The sequence below is a fragment of the Cupressus sempervirens genome, chromosome 7 (genome assembly GCF_028749045.1).
Source record: "Cupressus sempervirens isolate cs-2001-9-10 chromosome 7, ASM2874904v1, whole genome shotgun sequence".
NCBI lineage: Eukaryota > Viridiplantae > Streptophyta > Pinopsida > Cupressales > Cupressaceae > Cupressus > Cupressus sempervirens.
In genome coordinates, this window is record NC_143124.1 from 566994044 (window position 1) to 567020523 (window position 26480).

A 26480-nucleotide genomic window follows, 5' to 3' on the forward strand; every position below is an offset into this window, starting at 1 on the left:
GACATGATTAATTCCTTAGTCTATTCCTTGTCATTGGTTTGGCATCCTTGTCACCAATAATTTTTTCTACTGGGTGATGTCTTCTAACATATCTAGATAGTCTTGTTTCTATCCTTCTTTCCATGTTTGGTTCTTCCACTTCAGAATCACTATGCACTTCTCTATCTAGCATTTCATTATCTCTTCCATGTGTACTAATTTTAGAATCAGAATGTGCATTTTCTTCATTCTATAACTCGGCTTCTGAATTCAACTCAACATTCATTGGGTGTGACTCAGTCGATACGTTAACATGTTGTTGATTCCCAACTTGGTTGGCAACTTCATCTTCAGTAGGCATTCCTTCATAGAGGTATACAAAAGATCTATAATCTTCTAGCTTCTTGGATTCACCAACTTGGACTTTTGCAAGCTCATCAAAATTTACATTTGCACTTTCCACAATCTTTTGGGTGTTAGTATTCAAACACTTATATTCTTTGCTTCTAGTTGAGTATCCCAGGAATATGCCTTCATCACTTTTAGCATCAAACTTACCATTACTAGTATCTTTAAGAATGTAGCATTTACAACCAAATACTTTGAAATATTTTACATTGGGTGAGTGACCATACCATAGTTCAAAAGGTGTTGCATTTGTACCTTCTTGACCTGTACTTGATTCAGGGTGTAAACAGTAGTACTTACAGCTTCTCTCCAGTATTTGAGTGCAACATTCTTCTCCATCATTAATGTTCTAGAATAGTCTATCACTAATTTGTTCCTTTTTTTTGCAATCCTATTTTGAGGTGGAGTTCTTGGTGCTGATGTTTCTCTCTTAATTCTTTTATCATTGCAAAATGTCTCAAATTCTTTTGATGTAAACTCTCCTCCTCTATCTGATCTTAGACACTTCAAACTCTTTCCTATTTCTTTCTCAACTCTGGCCAAATACCACTTAAACATTTGAAATGCATCAAATTTTTTCTTTAAAAACATGATAGTCATCATCCTAGAGTAGTCATCCACAAATACATTATGCATTTATCTCCTTGGTAGCTTTGCACTTCTATTGGGCCACATAAGTCTGTGTGGACTAGTTCTAGTACTTCTTTGGAAGTGTATGCTTTGCTTTTGAAACTAGACTTAGTCATCTTTCCTAGTTGACATTGTTTGCACATTGTGTTTTTAGGTTTCTTTAGCTTAGGCAAACCTCTAAATTTCTTCTTTTTGCTGATGCTGATCAGATTGTCAAAGTTGACATGACACAACCTTTTGTTCCATAGCCATACGTCATCAAGTTTTACAATAAGATAGGTTACATATTCCATATCTAGGTAAAACAAGTTACTTCTAGATTGTTCACCTTTTCCTATTAGATTTACATCAGTGTCATAGATTTTGGTAGTTTTGTTTCCAAATTCTATTTTGCATCCTACATTGCCTAATTGTGATACACTCAACAAATTGTAGTTCAATCCTTTAACATAGTATGCATTATCACATGAGATTTTCTCAATAAATTTAATGGAACCTTTTCCTTTGATTTGACATGGAGCATCATTACCAAATCTAACACTATTTGCATCATATTGAGTAAAGGTAATAAACTTACTTTTGTCTCCTATCATGTGATGTGAGCATCCACTATCTATGATCCACTTTTCATTCTTGTTAACATAGGTTACTAGTGTTGTTTCATCATCTTCATCTGATTCATCCTTCATGGCTAGATAGACTAGTTCATCATCATTCTCATAAGAATCTTCTTCAACAATGTAGCATCTTTTGCCTTTGTCCTTGTAATCTTTTCTATCATCCTCTCTTTTTTTGTTGTACTTGTTTCCTTCTTTGTAGTTCTTCTTCTATGTACACCTTGCAACAATATGTCCTACTTCATTACAGTTAAAAAAAAATGATAGGCAACTTACCTTTGAATTTAGCTTTGCCTCTATGAAATCTTCTGGCCAATAATGCTTCCAATTGTTCCACATCTTCCTCATTAGTGTTGTTGTCACTGGATGCATATTTTCCTCTTCTACTCTTCTTTTTTGATTTCACCTCCTTAGTGTCTTTCAATGTTAGCTTGGCCTTGAAAGTGCAATCACATAAATATGGTCATCCAGACTATTAGCCCCCTTTTCGACATTTTGGCTAAATTAATTTAATCACTTACTTAAGCCAAATTGCTAATAATCAATTTATTTGATTATAACCTATAGTTTGACAATGCTATCCTAATTTCATTATTTGATTAAAAGAACATGTCCCCTTTTAATTAAATAAAGCACCCCATTCTTCTAACCCACTTAAAGTGCACACATAAAGGTCCTTTTTCTATTTTACAATTAAAAGAAAAGGCTTGTGAGACTTTTGTCTTATATGACAAGTCAACTTATATTCTATTGGTTGACTTGTGTGTGCACATGGATCACACCTATTTTTGAATTCCACCGTTGATCATCCACCATCTCCATCTTGATCTCTACTCTCTGTATGACTTTAAAAGGGAGAGAGCTTTCCCTCTCAAAGGATCCATCCATCTTTTGAATATTGTTATGCTGCAAGTTTTCTAATAGGTTTCTTGGGAGCTTTGTGGAGAACTTCTCACTCCTTGTCTATATTCTCTCATTTCATCATATTAGCATAAGATCATATGGCATTCTTAGCATAGTTGCATATTAGTTTAGCTTTCATTCTTGTAATCTATCTCATATAGTTTAAATAACAATATTGTAACACTCTCATACATGCTTAGCATAGCTACATTTTGCATTATCATCTTAGCTTAGTTTCCATACTTGCATTGCATTCTTGAGGGATTCCTTGAAGATATTTGCACTCTTGCTCTTGTCTCAAAGAACCTCATGTTGCATGGTTTACTAGCAAGAAGTACATTTCTAAGGCTTGGCTCAGAGCCTTCATATTTGAATACTAGCTTCTTGCACTCCGTGGATAGGGAGCTCTAAGCTGAGATCCGAACATTCTAACTCATAGAATTGTTTGGATAGAATGGTTTAGAGCTCCCTATCCATGGAGTGCAAGAAGCTAGTATTCAAACATGAAGGCTCTCAGCCAAGCCTTAGAAATGTACTTCTTGCTAGTAAACCATGCAACAGGAGGTTCTTTGAGACAAGAGCAAGAGTGCAAATATCTTCAAGGAATCTCTCAAGAATGCAATGCAAGTATGGAAACTAAGATAAGATGATAATACAAAATGCAGCTATGCTAAGAATGTATGAGAGTGTTACAATACTGTTATTTAAACTATGTGAGATAGATTACAAGAATGAAAGGTAAACTAACATGCAACTATGCTAAGAATTCCATATGATCTTATGCTAATATGATGAAATGAGAGAATGTAGACAAGGAGTGAGAAGTTCTCCACAAAGCTCCCAAGAAACCTGTTAGAAAACCTGCAACATAACAATATTCAAAAGATGGATGGATCCTTTGAGGGGGAAAGCTCTCTCCCTTTTAAAGTCATACGGATGGTAGAGATCAAGATGGAGATGGTGGATGATCAACAGTGGAATTTGAAAATAGGTGTGATCCATGTGCACACACAAGTGAACCAATAGAATATAAGTTGACTTGTCATATAAGACAAAAGTCTCACAAGCCTTTTCTTTTAATTGTAAAATAGAAAAAGGACTTTATGTGTGCACTTTAAGTGGGTTAGAAGAATGGGGTGCTTTATTTAATTAAAAGGGGACATGTTCTTTTAATCAAATAATGAACTTAGGATAGCATAGTCAAACTATAGGTTATAATCAAATAAATTGATTATTAGCAATTTGGCTTAGGTAAGTGATTAAATTAATTTAGCCAAAATGTTGAAAATGGGGCTAATAGTCTAGATGACCATTTTTAGGTGATTACATTTGCCCCTCTTTGACTAATGTGTGATCGATCTGGGAACATATTATGTCAAAGAAAATAGAAAGCCAAGTAGGCAGTGATAGATATAGATATCTAATTTCAAAGAATGAAATGCAGAAATAGATAGCAAGTCCTGAATGCATAGCCTGATAGTGGTAGTAATGAACACTAGGAAGATGATGTTAGGATCTAAAAAGAATTCTAACACCTAGCAAAGCGAATTGATCAAGAGCAAGTGATAAGGTCAAACAAATGCTCCTAAGAAATAGATAGCTGTAACAATCAGCAATAGAGTATTTCTGCCCCCTCGGGATCAAAATCGAAATGAGGTAAGAGGAAGTAAAAACTAGCTAGACATGAGAAAATTGAGATATAGCAATGTATGATATGACAGATAAATGATTAGAACCCAAGAATGACTATAAGTAACTAATGAAATGCCCCAGTTTGACTAGAGTTGACCTTGAAGGATATAGCATAAAAATTGGGTCAAATCTAGTAGAAAGATGATTTAGATGTGAAAAGGTGACTAGAAGTAGATATGAAACATAGAAATGATGAAGACATGAAGAAATGAAGATGTCCCAGCAATAATTCAAAGATTAGACCTCAAACAGTCAGCTAACTGCTCAAAAGAAGGGAAAATTTTTAAAATGCAATTTTGACCATCAAGATGAACTCAGATTTCAATTTCGATCCCAAAAATGGATCTAGGACGTTAAAATTAGCTAGGGGTGTAATTTTTGCACAATTCTAAGGAGTTTGAAAATTAGGTCAAAATGAGGTTGGAGGCTATAAAAGTGGTCCATGTGTCATTTTCACTATTCATTTGTCTTTTTGTGATTGGAGAGATTTTGTGTGGTCCACATAGCATCATGGCTCAGACAAACATTCCTCTTCATCAACACCATTTCGAGTGCAACCAGTTGCACAACCGGCCAGAGCGATATGGGGCACCGGTAAGTAAGTACCTTTTTGTTGCTTTTTTCAAGCTTTTTCACACGTTTTAAGAGTTTTTGAAAAAAAGTCACGCGATACTTTTAAAGTATCACACGAACATGAAAAAAATGTCGCGCGACACTTTTTTTCAAAAAAAGTATCGCAACTCTTATAAAAATGTATCACCCCAGGCATACCCAAATGTCACACAATGCGGTGCGAAATGTTGCACGACATAAAAATGTCGCATGTATTGCAAAAAAACATCGCACGACACTGTTTCACAAAATGTGTCGCACTCTTTATGTAAAAAGTGTCACACAAATAGTTTTTGTTGTTTTCTTTAATGCTTTTTCATCATGTGACTATTACTGATGATTGCTTGTTTTACCTAGACAGGAGGTATTCCCGGCATTACAAATTAGAGCTCCTAGGGTGGTTGGTTTATGCATTATGGAGCATTTGAGTGATGAGGAGTAGACTACACTAGTGGCTATGGGCTTGCGGTGGGTTGTACAGAGGCCCCATATTCGGGCAAACCACGATTTGTTGTTTGCACTGGCAGAGAGGTGGCATAGCGAGCATAACACCTTTCACTTACCGGCCGACGAGGCGTCTATTACCTTGGAGGACCTATATCACATTTTGTGAGTGCCATGCCATGGCAAGCTGGTAAGTTTTTTGATTAGTAGTTTGTTGATTTAGCAATTTTGATGTTGGATGCCAGGTATACTGATGTCAAGTTTGATGATGGCACAAGTGTACTATAATATGACCTCAATAGAGGGGCAAGTGCGAGTGCAGGAGCTATTCTAGGATGTGAGCATTCTGGACCATCACATGACTTGGGAGAGATTGATGAATGAGTATGGATATGATTATCCTTTTCCTAGCTTGTTATGCTCGTTGGTAGCCTAGGCCTTGGTGACAGACCGAGGCTAGAAGGGCTTCCCGCTAGGATGGGGTCGACTGGTGTATGATCTAATCTCTTGACCACGTAGGATGGCATGGGGGCCTACCATACTGGCAGAGATGTACCACGAGCTCCATGAGATAGTATACCATGAGGGTGGGTCATGGGCATGTAGAGTGGTGTTAGCACAGATCTGGGCTTGGGAGCACATCACTGTGGTCCGACCATGGGTGTAGCCACAAGAGCGCAACAAGCCTTATATTTTTTGTTAAAGAGGGTTCATCCCATAGAGGCATAGTGGAGATGTGACCTACTACCGATGCATGTTTGATGAGCTGATGACATTCACATGGAAATCATACCGAGAGTATTAGCAATGGTCAGATTCATGGGAGTTAGACTACATGCTATATAGCAGACTGCTGGTGGGTCAGAGCCCAGACATTGTGGAGCAGTTTGTGATCAATCGCGTATGGCGGCAGTTTGCAGAGCGACAGGTGGTATCAGTGGAGACCACGACCTATGCCTGAATGTGCATAGATGAGGGATTGGGATGGCTACCAATGCTAGACTATCAAAAATCAGTTCAAGATATAGTAGCAATAGTGGCGACTCCCTGGGATTATCGCCCAAATGTGGAAGATGTAGGGGCTGATCTAGGGTATCTTTATGAGATGCAAAGACACCCATTCCCTTGGTTCACACATCTAGATGTGGCACCTATAGGAGTGGGAGGTGGAGGCGATGGCAGAGGAGGAGGAGGAGGCAGAGGGAGAGGGAGGGGGAGAGGCAGCATGCAGATGGAGGGGGAGAGTTACCAAGAAGGGCAGAGGAGGATGTGAGCATAGGTGATGCAGGAGGCAAAGGAGTCATTAGAGTCTGATGGTGATGATGGTGGGGAGGAGGAGGTGCCCCATGAGGAGATGGCAAGCGGTGAGGGTAGAGGCACCTACAAAGCAACCATCAGGAGGAGAGGAGCAGGGTGTAAGGATCCATGCCTTGGTGGTAGAGCTACAGGTAGCTCAAGTGACCATTGCAGTATGAGATCAACAGCTGATGGACAAGCAAGCATGAGTAGATGAGCTATGTTGAGAGTGAGATACTGCGAGGCAAGAAGTAGCGCATCATGGTGTACGAGCTGCATATTATTATGCCATGTATAGGAGTGTGGTACCACCAGAACAGGGTCTTCCTGATTATTCAAAGTGAGCAGGCAGATCAAAGGGTGCAGTGCAGGCACCAGATATGAGACAGGCTCCTCCACCAAGGTCAGCACTAGCCGTAGAGAGTGGTAGTTAGACATGACATCGAGTGATAGCTGTGCTTTGATTGTACCTCATGTATTTTTGAGACATATATCCAAATTTTGGATCTCACATTTGTATATGTACCATGACACATTTGATATATATATGAGATACTGGGTTTAGTGATATTCTTGTGTACTTGTCTCAAAATGTATGTTTTCAGCTTTCATGTGGTATTTTAGTATTTTGTTTTCAGCTCATGTATGTGTATATGCTCATGTGTATTGATTTTGATCTCTCATATGGATGGTAAAGACTTAAATGTTTTTTTGGGAAAATATGTGAAACTTGGATAGATCATATGTGATAATTTTGGATTAACCCCTTGTGATGACAGGATAGCAAAGAAATGTAGCGAAAGATTAAGAAGGTGAAAAGACATGCAGAAGTGAAAGATAAAAGTAGCTAGCTGATATGTCCATGAAAAAGATGAAGAGAGAGAGCTCTTCCCACGTGTAGGAATGTGCAACTAGAAAAAAAAGACATGAACCTAAAATGTAATCTACTATGCAAAGTGGTTTACCAGTAAGGAACTCATAATATTTAGACTCTTAATTTCATCATTGAGCATTGATTAGGGACATCATGAGATCATACAACCATCACTAGTATAACTATGAGGATATGAATATGATCGATATTAGATAGGTATGTGGAAATCCAATCTAAGTATCATAGACATGTAAGTCAAGATAACTACACGATTAGATTCCTTAAGTTTAATTTAGCAAGATTACACCTGTATCAAGGCATAAGTGCCAAGATAAACCCTGAGTGCGATTTTGAAAAATAGTCAAGGATGATACATTTGTAAGTCAAAATGTTGAATACGACAAGCATAAATGCTTACAACACTATAGACAAACAAAGTATACCCACAAGCAGAAATCAAGAAAATATGTCCCATGCCCTTAGTCTTCTAGGCAATGACATCCTCGAAAGACTATTAGGGAGGGAACATATGGAAAATAAATCATCATAGACAGCACACAAACTAGATAAAGTTCAGCACAACTTAGTTGTTTAAGTATAAAGTGTGTGTGTGTAAGTCACTTGGCCATTTCTTCAAGACTTGATTTTGATAGTGAGAAATATCGCGACATCGGAGACTGTAGGTAAACTATCTGAAAAGTGTTGAGAAACACTTGATGTCAAAGTGGGAGAAGTGTTGAGAAACACTATTTTGTGAGTTGTCCAAGAAACCCTAATGCACAAGAATACCTCAATAGGCTAAGAAACTATGCCCCCGAGACAAGGACAAAAAACAATTCCAAGCTAGGAAATGTGTAGCGAAGTGGATGATTGAGATTGATAGGTATATGTGCGAGGGTTTCTAGTAGCCCCTGTTTCCAGGTTTTCACTACTTGACAAATTTTTTCAGGACTTTTTAAAATTTTTTTGTATTTTTTGTATTTTTGAATTTTTTTTTTGGTGATACATCAAAGCACCTATTGCTAGGTTCTCACTAAGATGATAATTTTTTCAAGACATTTTCTGATTTTTGGATTTTTTTCAGGATCATATATGATTTTTTTTGGAATTTTTTAGAAGGTTTTAGATATCACTAGTTCTCAAGCAAGATCACATCATTTTCTCCCAATGTCTAGCAAGGTATAGGATATGATGGAGCAACGAGCCAATGGATAAGCAAAGATGGATGAAAAAAGAGTATGAAGCAAGTGAAAGTAATCCTCAAGGACTAACTCCTCAAGAGTACCCAAGCTAGGGAAAGAGGTGAAATAGTCATATGAAGCATATTTTGGATAAGCAATGGAAGTAATGAGAAAGATAGCATGTAGGATAAGCAATGAAGCCAACAAGTGAGATAGCATGAAGTGTGTAGTCCAAAAGAGTAGCCATGTCAAGAGACCTATGAGAACCATGTTTCATTTATTATGATCAAGACCAAGGGGTCAACTAGATAGTATACCAATGGGATAGAGAAATAAGAATAAAGCTCAAGATAGAGGCTATGAGTGAATGGGGGAGCACAATAGAAAATCTGGTGGATAAGATAGCCAATATGCAAAGATAGCTCAACATTGTCAAGATCAAAGAGAGAAGAGGGGATAGATGGATAATGGAAGAATTACGCATGATTCCTGTTTGCCAGGTTTTCATCATGGTACTTATCTAAGGTGCCACAAGAAGTAGTTTTCACCATAGGATAAATTTTTTTCTCTTTACTTTTGCTACCAAGGTGCCACAAGAAGTGGTTTTCACTAAGGCACATTTTCATTTTTCTCATTTTTTCTATTTTTTCTTCTTTTAAAATTTTTTTTTTTAGAAAGAGCTGAAGCTGTTTGAATGTAGATAATGCTCCTATAGAAAATATAAGTCATGATAAGACAAGACCATAGAAAGGTATGCTCAAAGATGTTGATAGGGTGATGAAAGAGAAATGGTAGTAGGAAGAGTATATGGAGGATAATAGTTCATGTATAGAAAGTTAGTGTAAGCTTTAGAGGATTTCATGAGGGTAGTTGAAATATTGTACAAGATCAACATTGACACACACCTTGAAGGGTATTGTAATGATGGAGGAATCATGGATGAAGTAGCTTGAGGTCTAGATGTATGAGGTGGTAGAAGAGATTTGGAAAAAAGTGGAGTGGAAGGCTTTGGAATAATTTTAGGAAGATTTTTGGAAGAAGATGGAATGGAAACCTTTGGAAGCTTGAATGTCAACTTTGAAATATTTTCAATATTCAAGTCTTTTAAAAGAGACTTGGGAATCCACATAGCTTTAGATTTTCCTTGGTCTTTGGGTTCTTGATGGATTTAGGAACCCATATTTTCTTTGGTTTAGCTCTTTGAGTAGTTGACCTTTGCGGTCTCTTTTGTGCATTCTCCTTCTTAGCATTCACATGTCGATTAGACGAGATATAGTGATCTTTCTTTTTCAATGGATTCTTATGTTTATTCTCACTTCCAAAGGACTTGGGATTTGTGGATGAATAAGGATGATATGACTAGTTTAGATATATAGATGGGTGAAAATTCATCAAGGATGAGTGTCTTTGTTGATCTTGAGGTATTATAGCAAAGCTATGGAATGAGCTAGGAGTGAATTTAGGAGATGGAGGAACATAAGGCCCCAATATGGATGGAAGGTTTGAATGCTTTATCTTAGATGGATAAGGACCAAGGATATATTTAGAAGATGCAAAGGGATAGTGGGAAGGGATATCAACATCTTTAGAATGAGCAACATGGTCAAAGCCATCAATAGACTCATAATTACCTTTGATAGGAACAACATTTTTAACAGAAGCACTTGAAGCTTGAGCACAATTTTGAAGTGGATGTGGAGAAGTAGAACATGAGGGGATGCTTTGATCTTGACAAGTAGCTTTGTATAGCATATGAAGAGAACTTTTCTCATAATTTTCAGTAAGCTCAAGGGAGATAATGGAAGTGGTATCTTCATCATACTTAGGAGGTGGAAAAGATATAGGATATGGAGGGGAAAAATTTTGAAAGAGATGAAAGGGTGCTTGATCTTGATCTTTCTTGAAATTTATAGCTTTTTCTTTTTGAGATTCCTCTTGACATGGAGCCACTTCTAAGGACAAGGAAGAATGAAGAGTGAATGGAGTAGTGCTTGGATTAGGCATAGTAGTGCATAAAGGTTGAGGATATTTAGGATTAGTGGCATGGAAAAGGTTTGCAACCAAGTGAAGGTTAGCTTGAGTTTCTTTTAGAAGTAGCCCTTGAGGGTACACATATTGCATATGGAAAGCACTAGGTTTTTTGTTTGATGGAGGCATGTTGGAAAGATTTGAAGTGTTGGGAGCTGCATGAGTGTTGGAAGAAGTGGAGGTATCAAGGAAACCATCACTAGACATAGGTTCATTAATATGATCTTTCTCAAGAAAAGTATCCTCAGCACATGAGTCACTAGAGGTTCCAAGATCAACAATCTCATCATCAATGAGATCTTGGATTTTATGTTTAAGCTCTATACAATCAGAAGTAGCATGGTCATTATGTTGATGATAAGCACAATATATATCCAAGAATGGGTTTCCATATGAGCTAGACTTAGGTAACATGATGATCTTATTGCCAAGAAGTTTTTGCAAAGTGTCATCATAAGCATCTTCCAAGGGAGAAAAAATTCTATTAGAAGTATGTCTAGAGTCCTTTTGTTGTTTCTCAAATGAATGGTATGCATCCATGTCTTCATCATTATCTTGGTCAAAGATAGGTCCATCATGAAATTTTAGCATAGGCTCAAAGGAGGTATCACTTGCTTGTTCTCTAAAGAGGTCTTTAGATCTAGAAGATGAAGACATTTGATGTCTTGAAGTAGAGCATGTAGACCTAGAAGAAGAGGATGACCTCAAAGAAGGTGACTCACATGCATGTAAAGACCTTAAGGAAGATTCATGTAATGATGCAATCTTCTCCTCTAACCTTTTCTCAAGTTTAGACTTCATTTCTGTCATGCGCTTAGAGAGATGAAGGTAAGAAAGATCATTTGTCTCTTCTAGTTCTTTGTATTGTGCATATAGATCTTGAAACTCTTTAGTGACATGAAGGATATCATGATCATCTAGATTTGGTTGAGGTTTGGTAGCAAAAGCTTTGAATGCCATAGTAGTAGATAGATAATCAAGCATGAAGGAGACTAGAGGAAGCTAATAAGGTGACACAAGATAACTTGATGTCCAAACTAGAGAGGTAGATTATTCACTTGCCAATATAGTTTTGACCTCTTTTCTATCTTATCATCACATTATATAAATTTTTGACCTCTTAAATGATTTCAACGTCCTAGATCCATTTTTGGGATCGAAATCAAAATCCGAGTTCATCTTGATGGTCAAAATCGCATTTTAAAATTTTACCTTCTTTTGAGCAGTTAGTTGACCATTTGAGGTCTAATCTTTGAATTATCACTGGGGCATCTTCATTTCTTCATGTCTTTATCATTTCTATGCTTCATATCTACTTCTAGTCACCTTTTCACATCTAAATCATCTTTCTACTAGATTTGACCTAATTTTTATGCTATATCCTTCAAGGTCAACTCTAGTCATTCTTGGGTTCTAATCATTTATCTATCATATTAGACATTGCTATATCTTGATTTTCTCATGTCTAGCTAGTTTTTGCCTCCTCTTACCTCATTTCAATTTTGATCCTGAGGGGGCAGAAATACTCTATTGCTGATTGTTATAGCTATCTATTTCTTAGGAGCATTTGTTTGACCTTATCACTTGCTCTCGATCGATTCGCTTTGCTAGGTGTTAGAATTCTTTTTAGATCCTAACATCATCTTCCTAGTGTTCATTATTACTGCTATCAGGTTGTGCATTCAGGATTTGCTATCTATTTCTACATTTCATTCTTTGAAATTAGATATCTATATCTATCACTACCTACTTGGCTTTCTATTTTCTTTGACATAATGTGTTCCTAGATTGATCATGCATTAGTCAAAGAGGGGCAGATGTAATCACCTAAAAATGGTCATCTAGACTATTAGCCCCCTTTTCAACATTTTGGCTAAATTAATTTAATCACTTACCTAAGCTTGGCTGAGAGCCTTCATGTTTGAATACTAGCTTCTTGCACTCTATGGATAGGGAGCTCTAAGCCGGCATCCAAACATTCCAACTCATGGAATCGTTTGGATAGAATGGTTTAGAGTGTGACACAAATCAAGTGTATAGAAAGTAGATTCAAGATTCTTAGGTTTGTAGTTATCAAAGTTGGATAACTCAAATGCAATGAGTTTTCCCACTATACCTTCAAAGGTTAGTGTGTTTCCTAGTACACACCTTAGTTCTTGGATGGCCGAAACTCTAATAGAATAGATGGGAAGTAGGGTTCTTAAGTATTTTCTATTGATAGTGTCTTTTTCCAAATGATCACCTAAAATTCTTATTGCACTTAATACTTGTTTCATTCTAGAGGCATATTGAGCAAAATTCTCACCTTCCTCCATTCTCATGTCATCAAAATTTCCTCTAAGGCTTTCTCATTTTTCTCTTTGGACATTCTAATCTCCTCCATATGTATCTAACAAGGATTTCCACATCTTGAATGTAGAGTCACATCCCTTGATGTCATCAAATTCAACATAATTGAGTGCAGAGGCAATCTCCAACATTGCCTAATTGTGCTCCTTCCTTTTGTTCAAATCATATATAGTAAGGGGTCCAGCTAGGTCTACATGTTCCACTCTAATTGAGGTTTTTGTGTAGTCACCTATTAATCCTAGGTGCAGTTTCATTAGGCTTTGCAATGCAATGAAATTATCTTTGTTGAGCTTGGGATTTTCTCTCTTGGACATCTTGATCTTCCTACTTCTAGTACCTTTAAACTAAATCAATAGATGGCTCTAATACCAATTGTTAGAAATACTTTAGAATAACTAAGAGGGGGGGGGGGGGTGAATTAGTTATTCAAGTTCCAAATGTCCCAATAAATCTTTTTCATCAAGTAAAGGGATCCTATTAAATTGTTCATTCATCCAAGCATAAAACTTTCGTACTTAGCAAGTTACTATAAATCAACATGCAAGCATAACACATGAAGAATCAACACATAACACAGTGATTTATGTAGAAACCCAATTTGGGAAAAACCACCAGTAACATTCTACTTAATTCTCACTCTTTTGAAGTGATGCCCTGTAAAAGGCCTGCCTTGTTAAAGGCTACAACACACTATTAAATGTGACCTAGTTAAAGGATTTAACCACCCTATTAGAAGTGGGCTTGGTTAGAAGACTTTAGAACATTCACTTGGAATGTCATCCTGTTAAAGGATTTACAAACGACTAGTAAACCATCCTAAGTCCATAGGATTTTTTTTACCCTAACTGATACAATTGCTAAAGAGTAACAATAAGGGGTTTTGACCTGATTACAGTCCACAACTTATCTTGCAGATTTCAGGTCTCTGTTCAGCTCATAACATTTGCCTAACTTTCACTCTCTTCAGTTCTAACAACTTCTCCTCCTCTTTCAAGCTTTGTCTCCTTGAGTCTCCATGCTCGATGTACCAGTCCAATCTTCTCTCTAACCACTTATTGAAGTAGAGTCTCTATTCGTTATACTTCTTTTTCTCCTTGATACGTTCTTCTTGACACCTTTCAACTACTTCATAATTTGGCACACTAGTAGCTCTAGCTTCTTGGCCTGTGACTCCTTAAATAGAAGTCTATAATTTCTTTTCCCACTCAATTCTTGCCTCCTTTAATTTCAGTTTGAATGGATTAGGTAGGATTCATTGAATCTAACCCATATTTTGTTCCTTCTAGAAACATCTTTAAGAATCCTCTTAAATTTGTTAAAAATGGTTTATCTAAAGTTATGTGCCACCAGCTCATCATCCTTATCCTCCAACTGGTTCACAAAATTTAAGGTAACAAACTTCTTAGCTTAGATCTGGCAAATCTTTGACTTTTCAAATAATGTAGTAGCTTAACACTATTAAAATTTTGGTGCTCGACACATACTGTGTTACTTGACATCAACTATGTTTTACTGATGCTTGACACCTACTGTGGATTTACTCAGCATCCACTAAATTTTTCTAATGCTCGGCATCTAAATATGCTTGGCTCCTTCTATATCACTCATCACATGCTAGATTTTGTATTTTCTTGGCTCTAACTAAAAAATTGCTTAGCTTGAACTAGCTTGCTCGGCACTCACTAATGAACTTAGTTAAGCTTTGCAGTCAACCTCATTACAACTTATTCTTCCACTATTTCTAAGTGTGGCCAACCTTTGTATCTTCAATTATATTATCAATACATCATTTAACCATTGTCTTAACTGATCCTTGTACTTCATTACAAAACCATAACTCAACCTTTCTCTTAGGTGCTTTTATTACATCTTGTTGATTAAATCCTCTTCATCAATCAACTAAGTGATAGTACTTGGATCTTATAATCAATTTTCATTCTAGTAAATAGTAGGTTAGATATCAATGGAAAAACAATGATTGCAAATATTCTTTATCAACCATCTTCCTTCTTTTCAACAATTTCCCTCTTTGATATTGATCTTTTCAATTAGATTTCCAACAGTTTTGCTTCTTGTGAATCAAGGCATCTGAGGATAAATGAGTCAATGAATATGTTTTGTATGATGTCATTGATGATAACATGCTCAAAGGCTTGTTGGAGAGAGGTTGTATTTTGGTTATCAAATAAGTTAGGTAGTAATATTGGGGGATAAACAACTGGATATAAGGAGGATTGGGAGGATTGAGACCAATAGTTCCCCTCATAAAGGAAGATTGGGAGTGCTAAAAAAGACTTCATGACATGTTGAACAATGGAACACTAATATTCATGGCATCATCTTTTTCATTTTGTATCCTCAAGAGCTTCTTAGCTTTTGATTTGTCATGGTCTAATGGTGCCTTTTGGTTTTCACCAAGAGACCTATTCTTGTCATTTTTTTCTTTTTTTTTCTTTGCAACTAGAAGGTGGAATTGGCTCCCCAAAATATGCCAATGATTCTCATTAGGAGAAATTGCTTCTCTATGATCACTAATTTTAATGCCTTCACAGATTTCAAAGTCTATTGCGAGAGCATCATCATTTTTGAATCAATCAAAAATCAGCGGTCCATGTTGGTCCCAATCTAATAGTTCAGGATAACTTAAGGGGATTTCATCATCAATGTTAAATTGGCTTTGGTTGAAGGTATATATATGGATATGTAATTTAGTGGTACATTTGGGGTCATGCTTAGAAGCTAGAAGACTATTGGTTTTAGGTTGGATATCGTCAGATGCCTTTTCATCATTCAAAACATCTATAGTCTTACACATAGGTACTGTGGTACTAGGAGGACCTATTCATAATGGTTTAAATCCAAGCCCTAAACTAGGAGGTTGTATTTTTGTAGTGATAGGTTCAATAATTCCTTGTTTCTAACATTCAAGACCACTATAGCCATCATAGCCTTGTTTATGCATGATAATAAACCCAGGTCTATACTTGTTAGAAGGTACAAAAGTGCATTTTTTTCTACTTTTTCTTTCTCAATACACACAGATGTATTCTCATTGATAGAAGTGACATTTTGTGTAATGATCTCAGAGTGTTGGTCTTGAAATAGTTGTGATTTACTATAAGATTGGGGAAACTGTGGTGACTCCCTAATGTGGGATATTGGAGACAAAGTATTCTCCACACTTGTTGTCTTTAATATTTAGCTTTTCCTTGGCCTTACTAAGGATTATATCAACATCCACATATTTAGAAGAATCTATGAGTTGTGCTTCATTGTTTGCTAGAATTTGGTATGTAGTAGCATCTTTAGATTAACAAAAGATTGGAAAGGATTTGGATCACCAAGGATGGTAACCTCCACATTGTTGTAGGAAAAATTTAGACATTGATGATATGTAGATGGAACTACTTTCATAGCATGGATCCAAGGGCATCCTAGTATCATGTTGTAGTTCATTTCAATTTCTAGGACCTAGAATAATGTGTCTTCAGTAGCTGGACCAACTCTTATGGGTAATATGATGATGCCCTTGGAGAAGTGTTCACCATCATCATAGGCTTTTATTGTGATTCTTTGAGAAGGATCCACATTGTCTTCAAAATATCCCAAATCCTTGACAACTTTAAGTGTATAGATATGTAACCCTACTCTTCCATCTATCAAGGCATGTCTGACCTTAACATTATGGACAAAGACTTAAAGGTGAAGAGGATCATTGTGGTTGGGTGTATCTTTAGGAATATCCTGAGGGGAAAAGGTGATATGTTGTGATTTAGATAGGTTCCCAACCATGGCTTGGAACTGGGAAACACTGATGTTATCTAGGACTACTGACTCTTTAAGGGCTTGGTCCAAGATCTTCTGATGTTGAGGAGATGCATGCAGTAGGTCCAAGATGGATATTTGTGCAAGGGTCTTGCTAAGCTATTCAACAAGGCCATAATTAAATGACGTAGGAGCAACATGTCTACTAGGGGGTGTAGGTCTAATAGAGGTAGTAGGTCTAGATGGAGCTCCAGGTAGGGTGATCTTGGTGTGGCATGTGGTGAAAGTGCAACAAGGGTCTTTAGCCTTTAAGGTGAATATGGATATGCAAGAATCATACTCATTGAAACAATTGATGTTATAGTCATATCCAATGCATGTGTAATTCACATTACCTTGTGAGTTTGAGTTTGAACTGGAGGGTTTCTCTTTGTCATGATTACCCAAATGATCTTTGAAGATAGTGTGATCAGAGTTGGATGCTAGGAGTGATAGATCAATTGTGATTACACCATCATCAATAAGGTCTTGTATTGCATGCTTTAGTTGGAAACATGATGAGGTCTTATTTCCTTTGGTGTGGTGGTAATCATAGAATTTTTTGTTATCCCACCAAGAAGCTTTAGTTAGTGGCTCATCTTTGACTGGGGCTAACTACATGAAGTTATTATTGAGCAATTGTTGAAGTTTAGTCTCAAGAGGTATCCTTAATGGTGTGAATTTTATATCTTTGGTTCTAGGATGTCTCCTACATCCATCTTGCATGGAAGTCTCAATTTTCTATTGTGGGGGTGATGATTGATTGGGAGTTTGTGAATTAATAGGGTTTGCACCTTTCAAAGTCAATTGAGGTTGTGTTGTGCTAATTGTATGTGCATCCAAAATTTCATCATTGGTCACATTCTTGTTTTTGGAGAAAAAAATTTCCTTGTCATTAGAGGAGTTGGTGTTTGTGTTTTCCTTATTTTTCTTGAGGACTCCCTTATGAATAAGAGCATCTTTAATACTAGCCCCTTTTTTCATCAGTTTAGAAATGGTGCTTGGAATTTTGATTTTGAGTTCATACATTAAGTTGGGGACTAACTTTTCAATGCACAAGTTAAGTTGTTGTTCTTCAGGAATGTCTAATGAACATTGACTAACTAAGTTTCTCCAGCATAGTAAGAATGTGATAAATGGTTCTCCTATCTTTTGTTTAGTTAAGCACAAATCAAAGAGTGTCACCTCATTTGTAATGTTAAAGGAAAAGTGAGAGATGAACTTGTCTACTAGCTCTGACCAAGATTTGATAGTACTAGGAAGTTTGGAGTACCATTCAAGTGCGGGCCCACCTAGAGAACGAGGGAACAATCTCATGAGGTAGATGGGCTCATCGATGAGTTCAGTACAAGAGGCACATAATTCTTAGATGTGATCAATAGGGTTACCTTTTCCTTGGAGCCTCAAAGTGTTTTGCGAATGGAGGCATATACATACTTTTATCAAATGGATTAGGATGTAGGTCCCTTTCTGTATATAGAGCCTATTTCTTTTGGACTCCCAATGCCTCGACTTGTTTGCAAAGTTGTTTGAATTGTTGTAATAACTCTTCATTATGGTTTTGCATAATAGTCTTCCCTCCAAGTATTTTGTGTCTATGAGTAGACTCTTTACTATGGGGAGAACTATGTCTACTTGGTTCTGACATTTTTGTGTCTGATGAGTCTAGTGATGTGTCACTAGGTGGTGGAGGTATGTTAGTACCTCAAAGACAAAAGGGTCCCTATTGTGATACATGTTGGGGTACTTTTTGTGGTATTTGATGTGACACTTGTTGTGGTATTGACTATGATTGATGTACCATGTGTTTTTATTGTGCCATTTGTTGTGGTTGTTGTTGGGATACCTCTACTGGTTGCATGTGAGACCATGTATGTGATTTTTGTTGTAGAGGTATTTGTTGGGGTTGTTGTGGCATGTGATTCTATTGTAACAAACATTATTGATACATAATTTGTTTCTTGAAGCATCTTTGGTATTTCAACTATTGTTTGAGTTGCTCTTGTTGTTTATTGAACAAAGCTTGTTGTTGTTGGAATTGTTGTTGGAATTGTTGTTGATACATTGCATGTAAGTCAAGTGGGTTTACATTGGATTGTGTATTAGGAATGTTGGATTCTTTCACCACTTGAGGTTGTTGTTGTGTTTGATGTTGATTTGAAAGTGTGTTGTAAACATTAAGTCCTTGCACTATTGTAGGCTGATGTTGTTGAGGTAGTTGGTTATGTCTTTGAGAATTGATCATCATGTTGGTATTGTCATTTTGGCACCTTTGTGTGTTAGAGGTTTCTCCTTGGGACATCATATTGATTTGACAATGAGATGAGTTCCTTTTGGGAATAGGTGTAATGAAAAAAAGACTTCTCCTTTGTGTGGCAATAGGGATTGTTTCAATTGATGTTTCACATGGTGTATTCGTGGGAGGCTCCATAACATTTGATGTCATAACACTTGGTAGAGTTAGGAGCAAAGGTGCACTTTGTTGATTTTCCTCCAAAGGAGGTATGTTTGGTATCCCTAGAGTACAAGTCCCTTTAGGCATGTCTTGTTTTTGCATCATGTAATTAAGGTCAAGTCTTAACATCCTCTTGGGATATTTAGGAAGAGTCTTGTTTCCCTTCATTGGTTGAGGTTCATCAAACAAAGGAATAATGTTGATGTGTTCAGATGTACTTTGGAGGATTTCGATGGTTGATTCTTGATGGGACCTTATAGGTGCCATTATTATGTTTGAAAACTCAAAAGGTTGTTTTCCCTTATCTAAGTCCAAATTGATCATGGGATGTATGTTTTCAATTTTTGTGTTGGTTTGATGTTTGGACTTAGACCCCTCCAAGTTTGGGTTGAATTTGACAATTTCTTGGGCTACCAAAAGTTTGAAGTTTTTGTAGAAATTTTTGTCTTGACATTCCCTAGCCATTTCTTCATCAATGATGTAATAAATGCTGGAGTCATCACTTAGGTATATAGTACCTTGTTGTGTGTTTAATGTATTAGGGTTGAAGGTACTTATGTTGGGTTTATTGAATTCAAAGGAGTGTGTTTGTTCATCCTTAGGTGTGGTCGGTACACTTCCACCTCTAGGTGGTATCGATATGAATATAGGTTCAAAGTTAGGACTCCATTGAACCATCCCATGTGTAGGGGAAGTGTTTGAAGGAAGTCTCAGAGTAGGTAAATTTCTTAGGGTTTGTTGTGTCATCTCTTGATTATGGTGATCTTGCAGATACATGTTTAAGGGGTCTGCAAGTAATGGTTGTGATGCCCCAATTTGGTCTTCTTAAAATTCTTGTTGGGTTTTCTTTCCCTTCTTTTGTCTTGGATGAGGTTTTGGCTGTGTTGACACCTCAAAAAAAAGGGTTGATAAAGTTCTTCTAGTCTTTGAGCTGATTGTGTCCTAGTGAGTGCTGGCATGATACCTAAGGATGCAGATCTGGTGGAGGAAAACCTAAATGGACTCCCTACCTCCCAAGTGCACACCTAAACTACCAACCATGCTCAGAAAGTACCAAATACACCCTTGGTGCATTTGGGGTCCTGAAGGTAAGCAGTTGGTAAGTAGAAGGTATGCAGTTGGTAAACAGAGATTCTGGGGTGATTAAAATGCAGAATATGAATGAGTTGAGTGATTTTGAGTGTTTTCCAAGGTTTTGGGATGCAATGAAGGCTATGGAAGTGAAAATTAGGGTTCTAGAACTTAAGATGAGATACCTAATTACCAAGTGCACTTTGAAACTACCAACTGCACACTAAAACTACCAACTGCGCACCTAAAGTGTGCAGTTGGTAAAATAGTTCAAAACTTGATAATTAGGATGTGGGTATGCAAGATATGAGTTTTTTTGGAATTTTAGGTGTTTAGGGATGTTATGAAACCTAGGAAATTTCCAAATGAAGTAGGTTTTTGGTATGCAAGATGCAATTGTCCTAGGGAAACTATGCAAATGCAAATGTGAATGACGCTTTGAAGTTTGACTAAAGGAGATGAAAATGACCCTATGTCATGCAAAATGAAGATTAGGGTTAAAATTTGGACATGGAAATGATGTTAGAGGTTAGTGTATGCAAGGTGGACTATACGAGAGATGGTGGGCTAAGGTTGATAATGATGTTTGGATTATGCAAAGTGAGGATAAGTGATCATGGAGACAAGTTGGTTAATATTCAAGTTGATAGGGTTTGATAGTGGGAATGATGTTAGGGTTTTGAAAAATGCAAAATGAGGTGGAATATACCACTAAGGTAAGTCAAAATTATGTTTAAGGACACTAGAAATATGATCATGCTAATGATAAGGGTATATGCAAGGTTTTGAACTTAGATGAAATGTTTGGAAAGTATTTTGTCTAGGAGTTTAACTTTGTGAATATGGACTTTGGGTCTTGACCAAAAAGTTATAAAAGAAAAAAAGATCAAGTTGATAAAGATGACAACATAAAATATATCAAGATATAGATAGATCTTGACCAAAGAAAATGATAAGAAAAGACAAAAGGACTAGTCAAGATCCATCATCCATCAACAGTAGGAGATACTCTAGGACTCATACTTTGTTCAAATTTTTGACTAAATTCAAAGGTTTTGGGATCAAAATGGTGTTTAGGGGGCTCAAAATGATGGTTATGCTGAGTAGATATGCAATATGAAAAGGTCCTAAGATGCAAAATGAGATTTTGGGTGCAGGATGTTGATTTGGGTCAAATGCAGAATGAGGATGTACAAAGGCTTCTAAATGCAGTTTTAGAGTTCCAAAATGTAGTTTGGAGGCCCAAAATGGTCATATAGGTGCCAAAATACACTTTTATAGCACCAAGTGCATTTCAATAGTACCAAATATGCCTATTCTATAGTTGAGGCTAGTTTGGGTGTAGTAGGCAGTTTCATGGCATAGTTGGAAGACTAGGTTGAATGGTTGTTGATTCTAAGCTGGGTGCTTGCCAAGTTGTTCTACTAAAGAGCTAGGAAACTGGGGTTGATATTATCATGGATTAGAAGATTTAGAATGAAGGTTATGACCTAAGGAATGATTAACTAAGTGAAGACAACGAAGGTTAGGAGGTGTAGAATGTAGATCAAGGCATGCTAATACAAGGGGACCTATCCAAGTACCTAAGGACACCTCTGAAGTCTCTAAATGTTGTTTGGAAGCCCAAATTGGGTCCTCAAACCACCAAGTGTTCTTAGAAAATACCAACTATTCCTATCGTGCATTTGGGGCTATTATGCACATAGTTGGTAGTTTCAAGGCGTAGTTGGTAAATTGGGCTAAAACTAAGGCAATTCTAAGCGCTAGGGTTTCCAGATTGATGTCACAGTGAGCTAAACAAAAAAGGAAAATGCTAAGACCAGAATGAAGTTTAGAAATATTTTTAGGACACCCAAAATTATGGTTAAATTTTGTAAGATGAAGGTTGGGTATGCAAAGATGCAAGATGGAAGATGCAAAGTGCAGATTTTGAGGTTGAAATGCAATGACTAAAGGATGCACACTAAACCCGAATGAATGCAATCTAAAAGATGAGGGATAATAAGTGAGGGCTAAAACGTGCAAGATGAAGCTATATGATTCATTTATGGGGTTCAAAATAGGGTGAATGCAAGTGGGTTCCATGAAAGGATGAAATCTATGTTATGGCAAGCATGTTTGGGATCCCAAGTTGCCATGTTTTCCAAATCTTGAATGTATTGGACCAAAGTTTGCAAATTTTTGACCAAGGTTGTAATGTTTTGATAGTGTTTGATGTTTTGAAAAGGTTTTAACAATTTTCAAGGTGTAAATTTGTAAATTTTCTTTTATCTTGACTAGTGTTTTACACACACACAAGACACATTAAGACAAGAATAGTTGTTAAAAGTGAATAGTCACACCACAACCTAGGCTTTAGGATTGTATCCAATGCATTCCTACTTGAACTAAAGTTCAAATGCAGTTATCTAGAGCAAAAAACTTAGGATATTGGCACCATAGGCTCCCCCTTACAATGCACTCACTTCTCAAGGCTACCAAGATCTGCTTCCCAAGGGGCATGACTTCCCAAGGGACTATTGTCTCTACTAAGGACTGTGAGAATGTAGGATGTCTTCACAAGCATGGGTGACCCCTTGAGACAATGGATATAAATGATTTTGGCCACTAAAACATAGTTTTTAGTAAGGGAATTTTATTTGGCAAGTGAATGATAAACTTCCTCAGAAGGTTTCCTAGCATGAGAACTAGGATTTGACACACCACAAGGGTACTGGATGAGAGCTATCATGCAGTAATACCACTGACAAAGATTTTACCATAATCAAGTTTTATATATTAGTTGGAACATTGACCTAGCTTTTGGCCCCTTACAACTCTAAAGTCATCCCATGGCATAACCAATATCAAGTATCTTGGTCAAAGGCATGCTTCCTATAGAAGTCACAAGAATTTCTCTTACACCCAAGATCCAAAAATGGCAAGGGGAGAGGATATGTCCATGTAACCCCTAGGGTTTTAATCATCATAGATACATCAAGAAGAAAATAAAAATTTCATTTTATGCACCAAATTAAGTGTTATTTAATCTTGGAAATCCACACACATGGTTTTGACAAACACATAGGGTCGTTGACAACATCCTGCAAACAAGTATTAGTAGTTTTCCAATGATTTCTGCATACTAAAAATAGACCATTAGTAACACAAAAAAACTACCATAGGTCCTAGAAAGAAATAGAAACCCTAGATATAGATTCTGAGTTATGTATGTGCTTTCTATGAACCAAGTGTGCTTTGACAAAGCAAACAGTACCCTAGAAGGCCAGAATGGCTTAGGATGCCTCAAGTGTTCTTAGATAGTGCTAACTACACCCATGGTGCCCTTGGGACCTAGAAGGGCATAGTTGGTAGTTTGTAGGCACAGTTGGGAGGCCAATTACAAAGTGTGGGGAAATGGTGCCCAAACAAGACCTAGAAAGTGAAATTTTGAAATCTACCCTCCTAAGTGTGCCTAGACAGTGAAAACTACACCCCTGGTGTAGTTAGGGCCCAAAATGGAATAGCTAGAGGTTTCTAAGTGTAGTTGGTAAGCTAGGAACAATAGATAGGGGTTATGGTGGCTCCTAGGCTCCTAAAACTACCTCCTAGGGGTCCCAAGTGTGCCCTGACAAAGTAGAGTGTACCCTAGGACAACAAGCTAATAGAATGTATAGATGAGAGCATAAAATCATATTAATAGGCCCCCTAATTAGACTAAGTGTGATAAAGGAGAGAGAATAAGCATTATACCCCTCAAAGTGAGCTCCTTCCTTGCACCAACAAGCACAAACACAAGAAACCCAAGTTAGTTAAGCATGTTCACATCAAGTTCACCAATTGTAGGACTAGAAAATGAGCTCTGTGTAACATACTATGAGAAAATAAAAAACTTAATAAACATACATCAACACCCTCTAGTCTACCATAAAAGCCAAATAAACAAAAAGGAAGCAACACAAGGTTAGAAACCCCCTCTTTCATTTGTAGCTCCGATCTCCTTCTTTCTTCTCCATGTGATGCAGCCCCAAATTGCCTATAATGCACACAATTAGGAAGCAAAATCCTAAGATAGTGATGATGTTATGAGAATACTAGAAGATGTGATTTAATCTTGAGAGAGTAAAAGACCAAAAACCAAGGACTCAAGGACTCAAGATTTAGGGACTAGGGAGCAGAAATGAGAGGAAGAATGCTCATTTTATAATCAACATGAAAGATGAGAGCATTAGATTTTTCATCTTGGATATGCAACTTGACAAGAGATTCCTTTGAGATTCCATGACACATATGAAACAAGATTCCAAATGTAGGATTGTATGATGCTTTGGAAGTCAAATGTGGCTAAAAATGGAAGAGGATCTATGATGCATCATATGACACCTGAAACCCACTTAACGCCAAGAATCTATGAGAATGAAAGCCAAATATGGATGTGCATAAGAGAATAAGAATATATGGATTATGATATATCTTAGCTAAGTGTAAATGGAGAATCCATGATGTGTCATGCCCATGTGTCACAATGATGTCAATATCATGTAGAATGTTTGAATTAAAAATCCATTATTCCACACAAATAGAAATTAGTAAAAATGGAATTAATGGTGGAAAATATGACTTAGGAAATTGAGAATTTTTCCATGGTTTGTGAATTATGAATCAATTAATTAATTGAGAAGGTTAGTTAAGAACAATAATGAGTAAAATGACATAGGATTAAATTATGGGTTATTTAATCCTATAGAGAAAATTAGTATATGATTGGCCAATTTGATTAAATAAGTGCCACAGTATCCTTTGATGAAATGTGATGATAATGGAGATTGACTAGGATGATGACAGATAGACCAAAGCCATGGTCAAATTGATCTATTGATTGAAATTGATAACATGCCATGACATGAATTAAAGATATGTAACATTTAACTAACTTTGTAAAATGCCACAGGATTGAGATTGGTTGATAGGGTTGATCATAATAACATCAATGGACACTATCAATATTATTAAATGGTTGATAATTCCATGAATCGACACTGAGAGACTCAACAATGTCAAAGATCAAATGATGTGAATGATAGTTTGACCTAGCACTGAGAGTCATGACAGTACTACAGTCAGATTGATAGGATTTGATAGATTGATAGGTTTCTAAGGAACTAAAAGCCACAACAATGCCTAAGATTAGAAAGATGATGATTGATTTGGGATGTTTGACACATTTTGAGTTGATTAAGAGTAATTCTAGGTGATTCTAAGTTGATTTGGGTTGATTATGAGTTGATTTGATATGATTTCAAGTTGACTTGAAATGGTTTTGAAATGATATGAAATTGATGTAAAAGAGCATACAAATGATGATAGAAACTATTGAGATATAATCAAGTAGGCTAAATATTGGAGTTAGTGGAATGATAAAATAGAATGAGTTAGTGTGAAAATATGATGAAACCATAGATGCAAACCATTCTTGAGCATCTACAAGATGATGATATTGTGTTAAGTAAAGTCTTGAGAGCACTACTACCTATATATGCTATTAGAGTTTCTACAATCCAAGAGTTGAGATGTATTCAAGAAATGATCTAACCCTTGAAGGTCTAGTAGGTAGACTCACTACTTTTGAGCTATCTAACTTTGATATTTACAAACCTAGGAGTCTTGAATCTATTTTCAAAGCTAAATTGTTATTGAAGGATTATGATGAGGTGAAGCAAAAGAAGAGGAAGAAAAGAAAGATAAAATGTGCATCCAGTGATAGTGATACAAATGAGGAAGATATTGAACAATTGGAAGCACTACTGGCAAGAAGATTTCACAAAGGTAAAGGCAAGTTACCCATTTTTCATTTCAATTGCAATGAAGTTGGTCATATTGCTACAAGTTGTATGTAGAAGAAGAATTAAAGAGAAGGAAACAAGTACAAAAATAGAAGGGAAGATGACAACAAAGATTACAAAGACAAAGGCAAGAAGTCATGCTACATTTCTGATGAACATGATTCTGATGAACATGATGTTGAAGTGTTATATGTTTCAATAAAGGATGAATCTGATGAAGATAAGGCAACTGCACTTGTGACTTGTGTGAACAAGAATGATAGATGGATCATTGACAATGGATGTTTACATCACATGACTGGAGACAAAAGTAAG

The 26480-nt window shown here is 36.6% G+C and overlaps 1 pseudogene; it reads left to right on the plus strand.

Annotated features, from left to right (window-relative positions):
* The first annotated feature begins 6567 nt into the window (after nucleotides 1–6567).
* The window catches only part of LOC149548022 (putative xyloglucan endotransglucosylase/hydrolase protein 10 pseudogene), a 105918-nt pseudogene continuing 86005 nt past the window's right edge, over nucleotides 6568–26480 (plus strand).